The sequence below is a fragment of the Rhodnius prolixus genome, unplaced genomic scaffold, assembly GCF_049639745.1.
Source record: "Rhodnius prolixus isolate KJV_2025 unplaced genomic scaffold, Rpr scaffold_6, whole genome shotgun sequence".
Lineage (NCBI taxonomy): Eukaryota > Metazoa > Arthropoda > Insecta > Hemiptera > Reduviidae > Rhodnius > Rhodnius prolixus.
Window position 1 is genome coordinate 1,991,288 of NW_027411634.1, and position 14,094 is coordinate 2,005,381.

A 14,094-nucleotide genomic window follows, 5' to 3' on the forward strand; every position below is an offset into this window, starting at 1 on the left:
TTAAATATAAACAAAAAACTACTAAGGTAATTACTATCAAATTCATTGATTCTTATTAATGTTGTATTTGCTTGTTACCTCATGTGAAAAATTATTTATCTCTTACTTTGGGAATATTTGCTGCTTGCTTTCGTATTGTGTTTTTTTTTTCCTTTGCAATTATCTTTAATAATTCTTATAATAACTAGAGCAATCATGTGAGAATATTACTGCAGACATTAAAATACAAGTAAAATGAACTATTACAAAGAGAACAAAAGTAACAATCATAATAATCTCGATGTAGTTTTATAACCTCTGTATTTTTTTTATTATGATACCCAAGAAAATGAGCCGAACTACTTGTAAACGAAACAAAACAAAAACATGAAAACATAATAACTACGAAAGAAATATATCTATATATATCTTTGGGAGTGACTGGACTACCGTTAGTATACAGTCCTCCGTTTGGCCTTCTCTCTTCCAGAGTATTAAGTCCTAGCGGTAACTGACAACACTGTCAGTCCAGAGTATAGAATATACATCTTCTATTGCTTCTTCTTACAAGTTTAATGTGTTACTATGTTACATTTCAATTGGCAGACATTATATTGAGATGGTTTTGTTAATATGTTTCAATTTGTTCAACATTTCTGTTCATCTTTTTTTTTTTTTTATTTCCTCTGCTGTGGCGAAGTGGGAGTCTCGAATCGAGAATTGCGTTAAGGAATAATATTCGCAAGATTCCTCTTTCTCTTCTTTATACATCCATCTTGACCATTTACCCTAACTAAACCAAAAGTCTCCTACAGGAATTCGTACACACATCTACTGTTGAAAAAGACAAAAGTCATCATTTCTTTGACTTACATCCACATGTTCGTACTCTAAACAAAAAGAACTCAGCAAATCAATTTCAGTTTAAACTTTTGTGCCCACAGTCTATTCATTTCTTCAATTCTCGTTATTATTCCACTGGTTTTAAAATTTTGAAGTATTCCTTCTCTCCAATCAAGATCGTACGATTATAAGGTACACTTAAGATAGTTTTTTTTTTTTTTAATTCTTCTTTTTCTTCATAAAGCTAGCCATATTTCTTTCTTAAACAGTTATTTTTGGTAATAAATTAAAAATGAATATCTTTTTTCAAGTATGTATATTAAAATTGTGGCTTGAATATGAAAGGCTGAACTTCTTTCGCTACTTTGACACTATCTATGGATAACGATGTCTCCATAGAGGTCACAAAGAAGTAACCCTGGCAAATAAACGCTTTTTCGGGATCCGTCGACATAAATTGAGTAAACTTGTGACTTGTGATTCGAAAGTAAGCTACAAGATGCTCGTCAGACCTATTCTGATATACGAATCTTAAACTTGGGTCATAATGTAAGTCTGAAACTAAAACTATAGGTTATTGACAGGAAGATTCTCCGTAGAATATACGGATTTACTAGAGAAATCATAGAGGCTAGGACCCAATTCAGGAGGCTGTAGAACCGACAATGGAGACAAAAGTTTCTACTTAGCAAGAGAAGACATTGTAATCGTGCATTAAAATGTGACATTTTTCTTATATTGGTAAGATATGGTCCTTTAAAAAGAACAGTTAAACACTTACAAAAGTATAATAGAAAGTAAAGGTATAAATAATCAGTTTCTGGAATTTCAGTATTTGCTTCATACTTTTTTTGTTTATTATTAAATATCTTCTTGATCTATCACAAGCGCTGTTTAAAAATTTTCAGAAGCTTCTGTTGAGGGACACCAGTCTTTTGTATAAAAGAATTTTTCTGGAAATGGCGGAACATCCATTCAACTCGTTTTACTCGTCGTGTGATAATTGTTTTCTTTCAATCTGTCTTTATCGGGTTTTCATCTAACATTAAAGATCGACTCTTCACTTCAAACAGGATTCTAAATGGTTAGCTTATTTTTTTTTTCGCTTCGGCAACAAAAAAATTAGTTTAGGCATCAAAAAGAAGCTGAAATTGTAGACTTTCTGTTACGTTGCCATTTCAATAAAATATATTTTAAACAGTTAGGCAGTAAGTAAAAATGCACGGTTTGAAGAAAATGTTTCTTTTTAGATCTGAGTCAGTGACTTTGCGTTTTGTGCTTTGGAATACTATCAGATTCGTCACAACTAGTATTGTTCACAAAAGTCCAGTTTTAATAAACATTCTTTCTTTGTTCTTTAAGTTTTTTTTCTCCTTTTCTAGCTTTGTAAGCATTTCGTTATGGTGTTTACACCGTAAGAGTGTAATTTCAGCCTCAATTAAACATCACAAAACTTGTGATCACTGGTTCCAATCAAACTGACCAAATGACCAAAACAACGACTTCTTTTTTCGTCATCTGTTCAATTTAGGTTTTGCTTAAATAGTAATTTGAATTCTTCTTTTGTCCAAAGGAAGTAGAGGAAAAAAAAAGAAAAATTCTCATTGTAGCCTATATTATTTTTGTATTTTAAACGATTCGAATTGCTCTAATTATTTATTTTGTTGCATCTTTATTTTTTAACGTGTGACATTTATCGTATCTAAATGTATTTTAATTTGTCTGCTTAAAGTAGTGGGTGTACGTGAGGGTAAAAATAACCTAAATCATTAACCCTTAACTCTTGTATAACTCACTTTTTATTCTTTTGTGATTAACATCTAATATGGATGACGATTTAACTTTAAATTTACAATCCATTCAAACAGAATTTTTACCCTGGTAGATGCCCTTAAAATGGAATACATATAAAGAAATGGAAATATTTTTCGTTACAAAAGCAGTAGCTGCGACTTCCTATTTCTCGATTCACTTCTACGCCTATGGTGATAAATATCACTAAAAGTTCACAAATCTAGATTTTAGTTCTTTGGGTAGTCGCTGGGCATCTCCCTGTCACCTAGGGCATTTTCTGGAGACTTAAAACGAGAAATATAGCTACTTAAAGCCAGCATGCTATAACCTAGCAGCCTCTGCTGACCAAAAAGCACTCTTCTGATCTTCTTCGTAAATGACGTGCTCCTCAGTCCTATTTAAATCTATCATTGTACTTTTTTTTGGACGTGATAGATTTAGAACTTGTACGTAAAATAAATATGTATAAGTAACATTTCGCACATTTGAAAAACTTCTGTTTATTTTATTTAGAATTTATATTGTAGGTTTTCACCGTAAATATTCTTTTAGAGACCTCCGAGTCCGTGTTATGGTTCTTAAGTACAGGTCTGTGAGTGTCCAGCATAACTCAAAAACGGAATATCGCGGAAAGTTAAGATTAGGTATACCGTATCTGTACCGACCTGGGCCCCGTAATAAATAAGCTTTTGGATATATTCAGCTTATCAAAAGGGCCACTTCTTTTTAACTTTCTTTCTTTCCCATGCTCATTAGACACATATACATAGATCTGAACTTATATTTTAAAAATGTTTTTAACATAGTTCTGGGAGAGGAGGGTTAAGTTTATCTCTAAATGGTCTCTTAAGCGTAATAAACGTTCTCATGAACACTAATATAACTAGGAATTAAATATTTAAGTACAAATTTCATTTATAAGAAGTGTCGCTTAAATGAATACATTTTATAGTTTTCGACTCTTTGTCTCTCAAAATATAGTAGTTTCAAGTAAATGTTATAGGGTAGTAACAGTAAAAGAAAGTAACGTGAATGTTTTACAATAGACATCTAATGATTTCTTGTATATTGAATGAAGATCTGAAATGTTTTTGTCTCTTAAAATTAGTAATAAATGAAAATTGTTAATTTGATAGAAATCTTAAGAATTCAAATTCGTAATAATTTTATTGATGGGGGGGGGGGTAAATTAAATGAAAGAGGAATAAGGTTATAAATATGAAGGAGGTTATAAAAATGTCCACAAGAAATATATGTGACGTATGTACGATTAAGGTTATTTAAGGGGAGGTTATACTGATCATCCATAAAAGTAGAGCAGCTCCTGAGTGAGTCAGAGATTGATACAATTCGAAGTATTTTCTAATTGAATTATAAAATTAAGTAGGTAAGTAGATTCATTTAAACAAGATTAATCTTTATTCAAGCATCATTATTTTAAAGAAAAAGAAAATTTGAATGCGTGAAAAAAAACAAAAACGCTAGTTGAATTCTTTAGCGAACCACATTACATTATGAAGTGGGAGAAGCTATCACAATAGAATGAAGTACCCACTAAACAGTTAGAAACAGCATGTCCAGAGACTTCTAAATAACTACTATGACCTACATAACTGATTTAGTGGTTCACTAGACTGATATTGGATACTTCAATATTTTTACTGCTGTGTAAACTATTGACAAACTAGCCACAAATCACTATAATTATTTACAACTAATATTAGTTTAACGTTTATAAATTAGTATAACTAGTATGTTATTATATCTTTGTTTAGACTGTCCGTTCAATATAATTATTAGATCTATTTCTATCATTTAAGAAATGAAATTTTGATATTTAAAATTTCTCAGTTAAATGAAACATTCTGATAATTAAAAGGATATTATCTTTGCCGAGCGGCTTTTTTCGTAATGCAATGCTTGGAAACTTTTTGTTCCATCAGGGGATTCATTTTTCTGCCATTTATTTTATGTGTAAGTCGATGTACAGCCCTCGTACAAATTTTCGATTTTGAGCGTTTAATCGAATTACGTAGTTTGAGAACCAGTATTAAGTATTTGTGGATTTTTAAAATAAGAAACTGTATGAATTTGCATGTAAATCTGTTTTTTTGTTTTAATGATGTGGTCAGCATAATTTAATAAAGAGAAGGTGCTGATATAAAGTTTAATTGTCATTTTATTTAACTGTTTAACATTTTGCAGAAGATTTATTAAGGAGCTTTTTTGGGAGAAGGATTGGGATTGGATTCCTTCTAAAGTAACATTTTAGTATTGTGGACGGTTCCATCATCTCATAATTGGAATTAAATATGCTATCGAATTAGAAGAATTCTCCCTTAAAAGTATATAAGTGGGACGAATGTGTATCATTCTGAAATGTCATATAGACAAGCCCACTCACCCCCTCCTAGAAGTGACCTTAATCGAATTATGCAGGAAGTATGCGCCAATTAAAAGTTACACATCTACTTGTAGGAAATATAGGCAAATAATTTTGGGGAAATCACTCATTAAAATCGAAGTTAACAGAAACATTTGGGCCACTTGCGTTTTTCCTTTTTAAACTCTACTTTCCTTTTTTTTTTTAAAGAAATATTTGTTGTTTGTAGGTACTTCACTAAATCCAGATACAATTACACAACCAGTCACATACTATCCAAAAACTAGCCAGCTCTAATCGACGCAAAGAAAAGGTGCAACACTTTGGTACACCGATAATGACAGTGTGATAATGTTACCAGATAAAGGCACTGTAAGTTATAATTTTAGTAAAGTAACTCCCAAAATATCATTTAAAAATAACAAGGAATGTGGCGTATTTCACAACTCGCATGTAATAAGGGTACATATATAATTGTAATGCAACGAAATGTCAAGTATGTATTCACATAATTACATAGATGTTTGGTACCGGGGGCCATCTAATTTAATAGCGAGAGAAAACACTCCACGTATTACTGTAGTTTTCCCTGCAAACTGTGAATTTTCGCTAAATCATATGATAAAAAGATGTTTTTGAAAGCGTGAATGAAAAGCGAAAACATTCTCTACAACTGCAACACCTCTGACAACGAATATTTCCGGAAATGTTAATATAAAAGTTACCTTATCAAGGCGTGCTTAGTTAGTGAATATATATGTATACGTAGAATTTGAGAAAAAGTTCAATTTCAAGAAAAATTATAAAAGCTCAAAAGTATTTCAAGGAAAGAAAGGTTATTTCAAAACATTACAAATATTTTTTATACAAACAATTTTCAAAGATTTAAACTTTGAATATGCATATAATTTTTGTAAACAATTTTTATTTATTTATCAAATCCGTAACGTAATTTGGTTCTGTTATCTTCAGCCCAGAAGATAACCTAGTCCTTAGGTTGAAAGCTTGGCAAAATAAGAAATTAAAAAGGGTAAATAATGACTGAAATTAGAAAAATTAATTTATGAAATTCAACATCGCTATACGTACTTCCTTTTACTGACAAGAGAAAGTACAATAAAATGAATTCTATTCAAAGAGTTGCTCTTCCAGCTGTTATTTTTTCAAAATTTGGATTCTCTAGTCGTATTTTTAATTATTCTTAATTTAACATATTTAGTTGACAGACCTAGAATTATATCGAAACAATGTACATGTATGTTTTGACGACAAACTTAACATTGTAGTCTTTGTGTACCCTTCAAAATATCCATTTTTCCTGGTATCAAATAAATCTTGCAAACTTAACATAGGTAGTAAGTTGTATAGCTACTTTGATAGAATATTTACAAAATAGAATTTTGTGGATCCTCTTACGTATATCTTGGAAAAAATAAACATAAATTTAACCAGGAAGTAATTAAATAGAAATTAACGAGAATGTTGTTTCCGTTAAGTAATTCTTTAGCATGCAGAGCATTATAACCAAAGTATATTGTCAAGAATGGAAAACCTTCAAGGGTACCCTATGTAATTATGGAGATCAGTTTTATGAGATTAGAATCAATAATTAAACTTGATATATTTTAAGATAAATTGAACATACTAATCAGTTTTAGAATACGCAATAGTTTTTTGAATCTAAATGCGTCTCTAAATACGTATTCCCTGTAAAGCAATGACTTGATATTACAAATTGCAAAGTAGGAAATAGGAGCAGAGAAGAAAGTAAAAAATTGAATAAAAACAGCTCCATATTTTTGAATTAAAATTACTATTGTTAGATTAAAATATATACACTGGGCCAAAAAAGTCTGTGAACACTAACCTAAATTTTATTACTTTTATTATTATCTTATTAGAAACTTCTTTTATTTTCAAATGAAATATACTATTCGATAGAGAGAAACCAGAGTTTTTCATTTTATATTCAATCTTTTATTTTTGTTCAGCAGGAATATCACAATTAAATGTTTAACAAAACAACACCCCAAACGAATGCAAAAAAAGTCTGTGAACACTTTGCAGAAATAAATCATTGTTACACATTGTACGTGAATTATAAATTTTAAAAACTTGTAGGACCTCCTATGTTCCTAATCACTTCCAACAAACGAGCTTTCATCGATCCTAATAATTTTGTGGTCGTCAATGTTGGAATTTTATCCCACTCTTCTAAAATAGCGTTTTTTAGTTGTTCACGGTTTCTTATTCCTCGTTTATTTATTTCGCGGCTGATTTCATCCCACAAATGTTCTATTGGGTTAAGGTCTGGCATTTGTGGAGGGGTGTTTAGGCGCCAGAGTGTATTATTTAAAAGCCATTCCCGAGTTTTTAGTGCGGTATGTTTCGAGTCATTGTCTTGTTGGAAGACAAACGTTCCCTCCAACCCTAATTTTTTTGAATTTTCTTTTAAATTGCGTCTTAATATATCCACATACACATATTGGTCCATCATACCATTAATTAGATCTAACTTGCCCACTCCTTTAGCACTCATGCACCCCACACCAGAATGTTGCCTCCCCCATGCTTAAAAGTAGGCTTCATATTTTTCATTTTCATAGCTTCATTTCTTTTTCGCCACACTTTATGTCGTCAATCAGACCCACATACATTGAAATTCGACTCATCTGAAAAGATTACGGTTTCCCAGAAACTAGAAGGCTTAGAAACATATTCTTTCGCGAAATCCAATAGGCGGTTACGATTTATTTTATTGATTAAAGGTTTTTTCCTCGGGACTCGACCGCAATAATCGTATTCATGTAATTTATTTCTAATTGTCTGCGGTGTTACGCTTACACATAACCACTTGATAATTCTTGACTAATTTTTTGAGCGCTTGTCCTGGGTTCTTCTCGAACAGACTTCAGAATTTGCCGTTTATGAAAGGAATTAAGTTTTGGTGCCCGTCCACTGCGTGGCCTACTAATCACATTTCCGTACTTTTTAATTATATTATGCACCGTTGAAGGGTTTTTTTGAACTATCTTCCCTATTTCTCGAATACTTTTTCTTTCATTTCGCAACGTCACAATAAGTTCTCGAATTGGTCTGGGAACTTCCATATTAGTGGTTAAATATGTACTAATTAGATTATTTATTCACCAAACTGACTGTAGTGGTTTCTACAATACAATAGAGAACTTTGAAACTTTATTCAATCGTTTTTCTGTTTGTTATCTTAATTTTTTTACATATTTATACAGCTGTTCACAGACTTTTTTTGCATTCGTTTGGGGTGTTGTTTTGTTAAACATTTAATTGTGATATTCCTGCTGAACAAAAATAAAAGATTGAATATAAAATGAAAAACTCTGGTTTCTCTCTATCGAATAGTATATTTCATTTGAAAATAAAAGAAGTTTCTAATAAGATAATAATAAAAGTAATAAAATTTAGGTTAGTGTTGTTTGTTAAACAAACAAAGAAAGAAAGTTTAGACTTTCCAGTGTATGAACAAATTGTAAAAAGTAATTTAAGTACAAAAATTTTAACTTAAAATCGGTACACCGAAAGAATCACACCAGTGCATTTCTTATTTTTTCATTCTTTTATGATTATTTCGAAAATGGTTACTACGATTTTCATAATGAACCAGCTGTTTACACGTAAATCTAGTAACATTTTTCAATTAGATTAAAGATTAACATTAAAATTCGATTAAAGACATTTCAGGCATTAGGAGGTGTTAAGACATTCTTCTAAAATGCAATTACTGTTAATTGTACTGTCTTGTAACCTATATTATGTCAACAAGAATCAAATACTAATGACGTATAAATATTATTGTTTGAATAAGATTTGAATTTGTTAAAACATGGCGAGTAAAAGTAAGTGAAGTGAGTGTTCACTTATTTCAGAAACGTGTTTTCATTTTCCTATTTTGTCATCACCAGATCTATTAGGGAAGGAAATGAGAAGTACTTCCGTCATTAATGTGATTTTATTATCGTGTTCATAAATAATATTTAAAAAAAAAATAAAAAGGAAGTAAGAGATAGTCGTGGTGAGCTATAAGAGCATTTACCCGGGTTTATTTTTTTTAGCTCTTGCGAAATAACCTTTAAGGAATGTCCTTTTTTTGTTTTACAGAATACGTTAATTTTCTATAGTTTATCTTGTTAGGTAATTGCATTAATTACATTACAAAGCGACAATCTATCGCTTGAAAAAGATTCACGCAACGGAAAATTACTTTAGAAAAGAAATAAGTAGTTGTGAAATGTAAAGATAGAGTAACAATTAGCTAACGATACCTGTTTGAAATTCCTTTAAAAAAAAAAAAAGTTGTACGATAACATACTTCTTTTTTTTAACTATCCTCATTGTTTAGCCCGATAGACCTGAATAGTTAAACTAGATAATTGCAATTCATGTCTATTTAACAAAAGTAATTTTGAAAAAAAAAAATCTATTTATAAAGGTGATTATAAAATATTCTGTTAGCAACTAATTCTGTTTTGTTTTCAGCAATTTTTGCTGTAGTTAATGGAATAAAAATTATTTAAAAAAAAAGGAAGAGAAAGATGGTGTGAGTGAAAAAGAATTCTCCCGAGAGATTTGGAAACGATGTTCCTTAAACTTGCCATCGATTTTCCTGAATGTTAATCTTAAAGAACTGTTCTCCAAAGTCAGGGACTTATTACTCTACTTTCAAAATTTGATGGCAACTAAAAATTCAGGTTTTTTAATTTAGTCCTTGAATGCGAAAATCGTGTAGGTTTTCACAGCATATTTTTGATAAATTCTATGTATTTTAAACACACAAAAAAAAACACTTTTCAAAATTACTTGGTTGTGGAGAAGCAGTATTGTTTAGGGTTTCTTTAAAAAGGAGACACTTCAGTGAAGTGTCCGACAGTGCCACCTGTACAAGAACTTTTTTTTCTTCTTCCTTTTCCAATCTTCTGCTGCTCAGTGAAGCCAGATTATTACGCCTCAAGCCATCCTTTTCAACATAGCCTATCCTTACAAAAGTGTTCCCGATGCAAGCCATTGACTGTCATCTCTTTTGCCCAGGGCGCTTCAACCGTAATCTATTGAATTCAACCTTGGGACTTTTCACTGGGCCGTCTATCCTCGAAATTCTTTTTCTTCATCAAACAACATACCTGCCCATCTTTACTAAAATGAATCAACCTTAGCACATCTACATTTTGTTTTTTCAAAATAAAGAGTGTTCTTCACCTTCAAGTGGATTCCGTTTCTAGGATGCTGCAAAACTCCAAATATTTCCAGGATTATGTAAAACTTTCTTCGACATTTTTAATCAATCAATTTACTTCAAACTCAGTATTTTAGCTACATTTAATATGTGCAAGAAGAGATATTACAAAGAACAGCAGTTCTATTAAATGTATTAAACAATCTCTATGAGAGTTTGGCGATCGCGATTTTTGAGGTGCTTGGTCTGTGATTTTGAGGTTATGACCTTGGGGGAATAGATCGACCTTTTTTTATCGAGGTCGGTATAGGCTGTATAATGTTATTATGAAAGGAGATCATTATCTTATTTCCAGTCATAATCAGCCATCATGGATACACCTAGGATACCAATTTAAGAACTTACTAAAGAAAATCTGTAACTTTATATTCAGTTCATATTTAAGGTAAAGTTATATTTTGTTAGGTTTTAATTTTTTATTTTACATGAAATTGTCTTATTGAACAATGAATACGCTGTGTTAAGCATATCAATATGGTCGTGCAGTCCCACTTATTTCTAGTGTTTAAATATGTTTCTCTCAAAAAACACTGAACTGCACCTTAAAGAAAAGCTTATCCCCATTTTTCTCCAAGACCTATCATAAAATGATGTTTCGTAAAATATTGTATTAAGGGATGTCTGTTTGTATGCAGTGAGTAACGAAGTATAACAAAATTTTATGAGCCTTTTTTCTGAAAAAGTTAAAAAATTCATTCACTAAAGCAGAATTTCTGATTTAGATATTTTAATCGATTAAAACTTAAAATTGTAAACCTATTTTGAAATAATACTTCTTTGAATGGTAGTATTGTAAAAATTATGATAAATCTCATTGCAAATTTTCAGCTTTTAAATATTTTTACGCTTTAAATTTTTTTTGATTCCGTGTTGAACAAAATTAAAAGCGAAAAAAACAATGATGTGGCAGTTACTCATTCAAGCAAAACTCACTGATCAAATGATTGCACTGATTGACCTTCAGTCTGTCGTAAATCGATTTTTTATCAGTCACTATTTTGATTTTTTTTTTTTTTTTTTAAATAGAGCTTGAATGCTAATATTTATGTTTTCTATTGCGTTGTCCCGCTATTTTGTCTACTACACAAAATGTATTTATCAATAAAAAAAAACAAAAAAAAACGACGTAAATAGAGATTTGGTAATTCTGCTTATTCTGGATATTTATTTATTTTGTGTTCTTATTTTCTTCTTTTAGATCTCAATGAAACCAGGAGGAAGAAAGAAGACAAACGAAGCAGTTCTGGGAATAATAACTTGGTCTCAATGGAATGAGAATAAATGCTATTTTATGTTAGTTGAAACTTTTTCTATGTATTTTGCTATTATTATTTGATAGAGGAAGCCAAAAGCCCGATGATAGACAGTGTACTTAGCAGCGAAAGAACACTGTCTGGAGGGTTGGTACTAAGGAACCTCCGAGTATCAATGGCTTTTACTTTATTTTTCTTACTTAATATCCGTTTCTAGGGAGGTCTACATCCCCCCCAAAAAAAGTGGTTTAAAGAAAAAAATGGTGTTAGAAATAAAATATCTTGTGTCAAGCTGAAAATTTCTGTTTCGTGTCCATACAGCCTCCATTATTAATGAGCAATCAAAATCAGCCCACAGTCGGGTGGATTTAAAACTAAAAATGGATTTTTCACTTTATGGAGATTATCTCGAATGTGGCTCTAACAATTTTCTTTAAATTTCGTATGCACCCCCGATCACTCATGTTTTCTACATTTTTTGTTCTTGGAAACTCAGTTAAAAGTTCTGTGCAAATTTTGATTTGTTAGGGTTCTCTCTCTTAAGTACTATTTCATTAAAATTTGCAATTCCTTGTCTTGTAAAGAAGGAATAAATGTGCACTAAAATTTCTAGTTTAAGGAACATTCCACAGTTGGAAGTTGTAATTTACTGATTTTGTATTTAAAAAGGGCATCCCACTACGTTTTCTAAAATATATTATTACTTGGCGCCATTAGCTATTGGATATCAAAGTTCGTGGTTTTTTTTGGGGGGTTCCATTCTATTCGAATAAGAAATGTTGCTAAAGAAAAAGTTGAACTAAAAAACTATAAATTTATCAATTGCAAATAATTGCAGCTTTAAATGTAATGTGAACCAATAAACAAAAATGGGGAAATATAATTAAAACAAAAACCTTTATTCAGTTTTAATTATTTTTTACAATGTGTGAACTTTCACACGTACAATATGGATATATTCTATACCTTCTACCTAATCTAGAAAAAAAAGTTATAAATATGAAATTAATAAAAGATTATTAATTTTATATATATATATATTAACCTAGCCTTATTGATCGGGTAGATAAAAATAATAATTTAAAAAAAAAAAATCTCAAAGCTCAGTTGTTGCAGTGCAAACAATGATGACGCAAACCTTCCTGATAAATATAAATAATGATTCTTACAATGACGTTATTATGCTTTAACCAGCAGATCCTGGTATATGGAAAAAGGATTAAAAACAAAAATATACTTGGTATAAAAAAGGGAATTTAAAAACACAGCCTACCAATAATAATTTGTGCTTATATAAGGGAAAAATATGATAATAAAACAGGAATTGTAAAAAAGGAGTGATCAATACAGTCTGTGAGCTTATTTATCGTCTACTAGAGCTGCTTTCATGCGTATTTTCCATTGTATTTATTTTCTGTTTGCGACTAAAAAAAATCATTTATTGTAAGTATCATTCCAAATCTCTCTTGCTTCAGATCTTAGAACAATTAAAAATAAAAATGGTAGACTGGAGTAAGTGCTGAACTTAAAATATCTGGGAACCCAACAAAGTGGTATTACATTCCCTGGATAAGGAAGTAAAGAAATGAGTCCAGTGAGCGGGGTGTTATTTCAAGATGATTTCCTTTCAAGTGGAGAAGTCTACGAAGAACACGAAAATACTTCCTTCCTCTTACAAGGAGTAAGTAAAATTAAAAATGAATTTTCTTTCGTAACTCAAAATTTGAGAATTTATGACAAACAGCAGCTTCTTCTTTTTTATAAAACGACAAGAAAAAGATCCAAGATATTTACAAAGATTGGTTCTAAAAATAATAAGATAACTGTACGAATTAATTTGATTCTAACCACAAGATGAGGCTACTACAACATAAATAAACATCAGCCGTACAAATCTGTTTACGAAGCTACCTAATAGAAACAATGCGTAAATATAGATGTGGTACACTGAACTCCCTAGCTAGATAGAATGGATGATACAGAGTTTAAAGGCCGTGCAAATATTGTAAGAGAAACTCATTTAGGTGAGAAACTTTCTAATAAATATTATGACGGAAAGAACCCACTCACGTTATTCATTTATTTCGTAAACTATCGTTGTCAGAAAATAACGTAGATGACAGCGAACACATAAAAATAGTAAACAAGTTTTTTCAAAAGATTATTCGTTAGCTTGGAAAAAAAAACATTTGCTTCTTTTAGAGAATCTAACAAAAAAATTTTATATACCCAAAGCACTGAGGAGTTCATATATAAATTTCTATCAGTCTTTTTCAAGATTTTTTTTTTGCAAGATACGCAAATATAGACCTATATCTACCTAAATCGTACTTCATTTTTAGTAGAATGATGTCTTCCATTTACTATCGTAATTTTTAAGTCATGTTCTTCTTGTAGATGGTTTTCCATTTCGATAATTAGATTCGATATATTCATTAACCGGTAATGTATCTTGAATGACTTTTCTTTGCCTTACTTTACTGAGCATTCTTTACAATAATATTAAAGATTTGATTTTTTTTTTAAATCACTGTACCAATTACTGCCTTATATGTACTAGACTAAAGAAGTTC

The 14,094-nt window shown here is 30.6% G+C and overlaps 2 protein-coding genes across 5 annotated transcripts in view; one reads left to right on the forward strand and one right to left on the reverse strand.

Moving 5' to 3' along the window:
- Ufm1 (Ubiquitin-fold modifier 1) overlaps positions 1-14,094 on the forward strand; it is a 34,999-nt gene that overhangs the window by 17,567 nt on the left and 3,338 nt on the right. Inside the window, exons 14-16 of the mRNA XM_074141473.1 lie at positions 5,229-5,371; positions 11,467-11,561; positions 12,997-13,202. The gene's annotated coding sequence lies outside the window, so the exon portion shown is untranslated. The remainder of the gene's footprint in view (positions 1-5,228; positions 5,372-11,466; positions 11,562-12,996; positions 13,203-14,094) is intronic.
- The window catches only part of Tsp5D (Tetraspanin 5D), a 33,122-nt gene that overhangs the window by 14,404 nt on the left and 4,624 nt on the right, over positions 1-14,094 (reverse strand). The gene's annotated exons all lie outside the window — the stretch shown is intronic.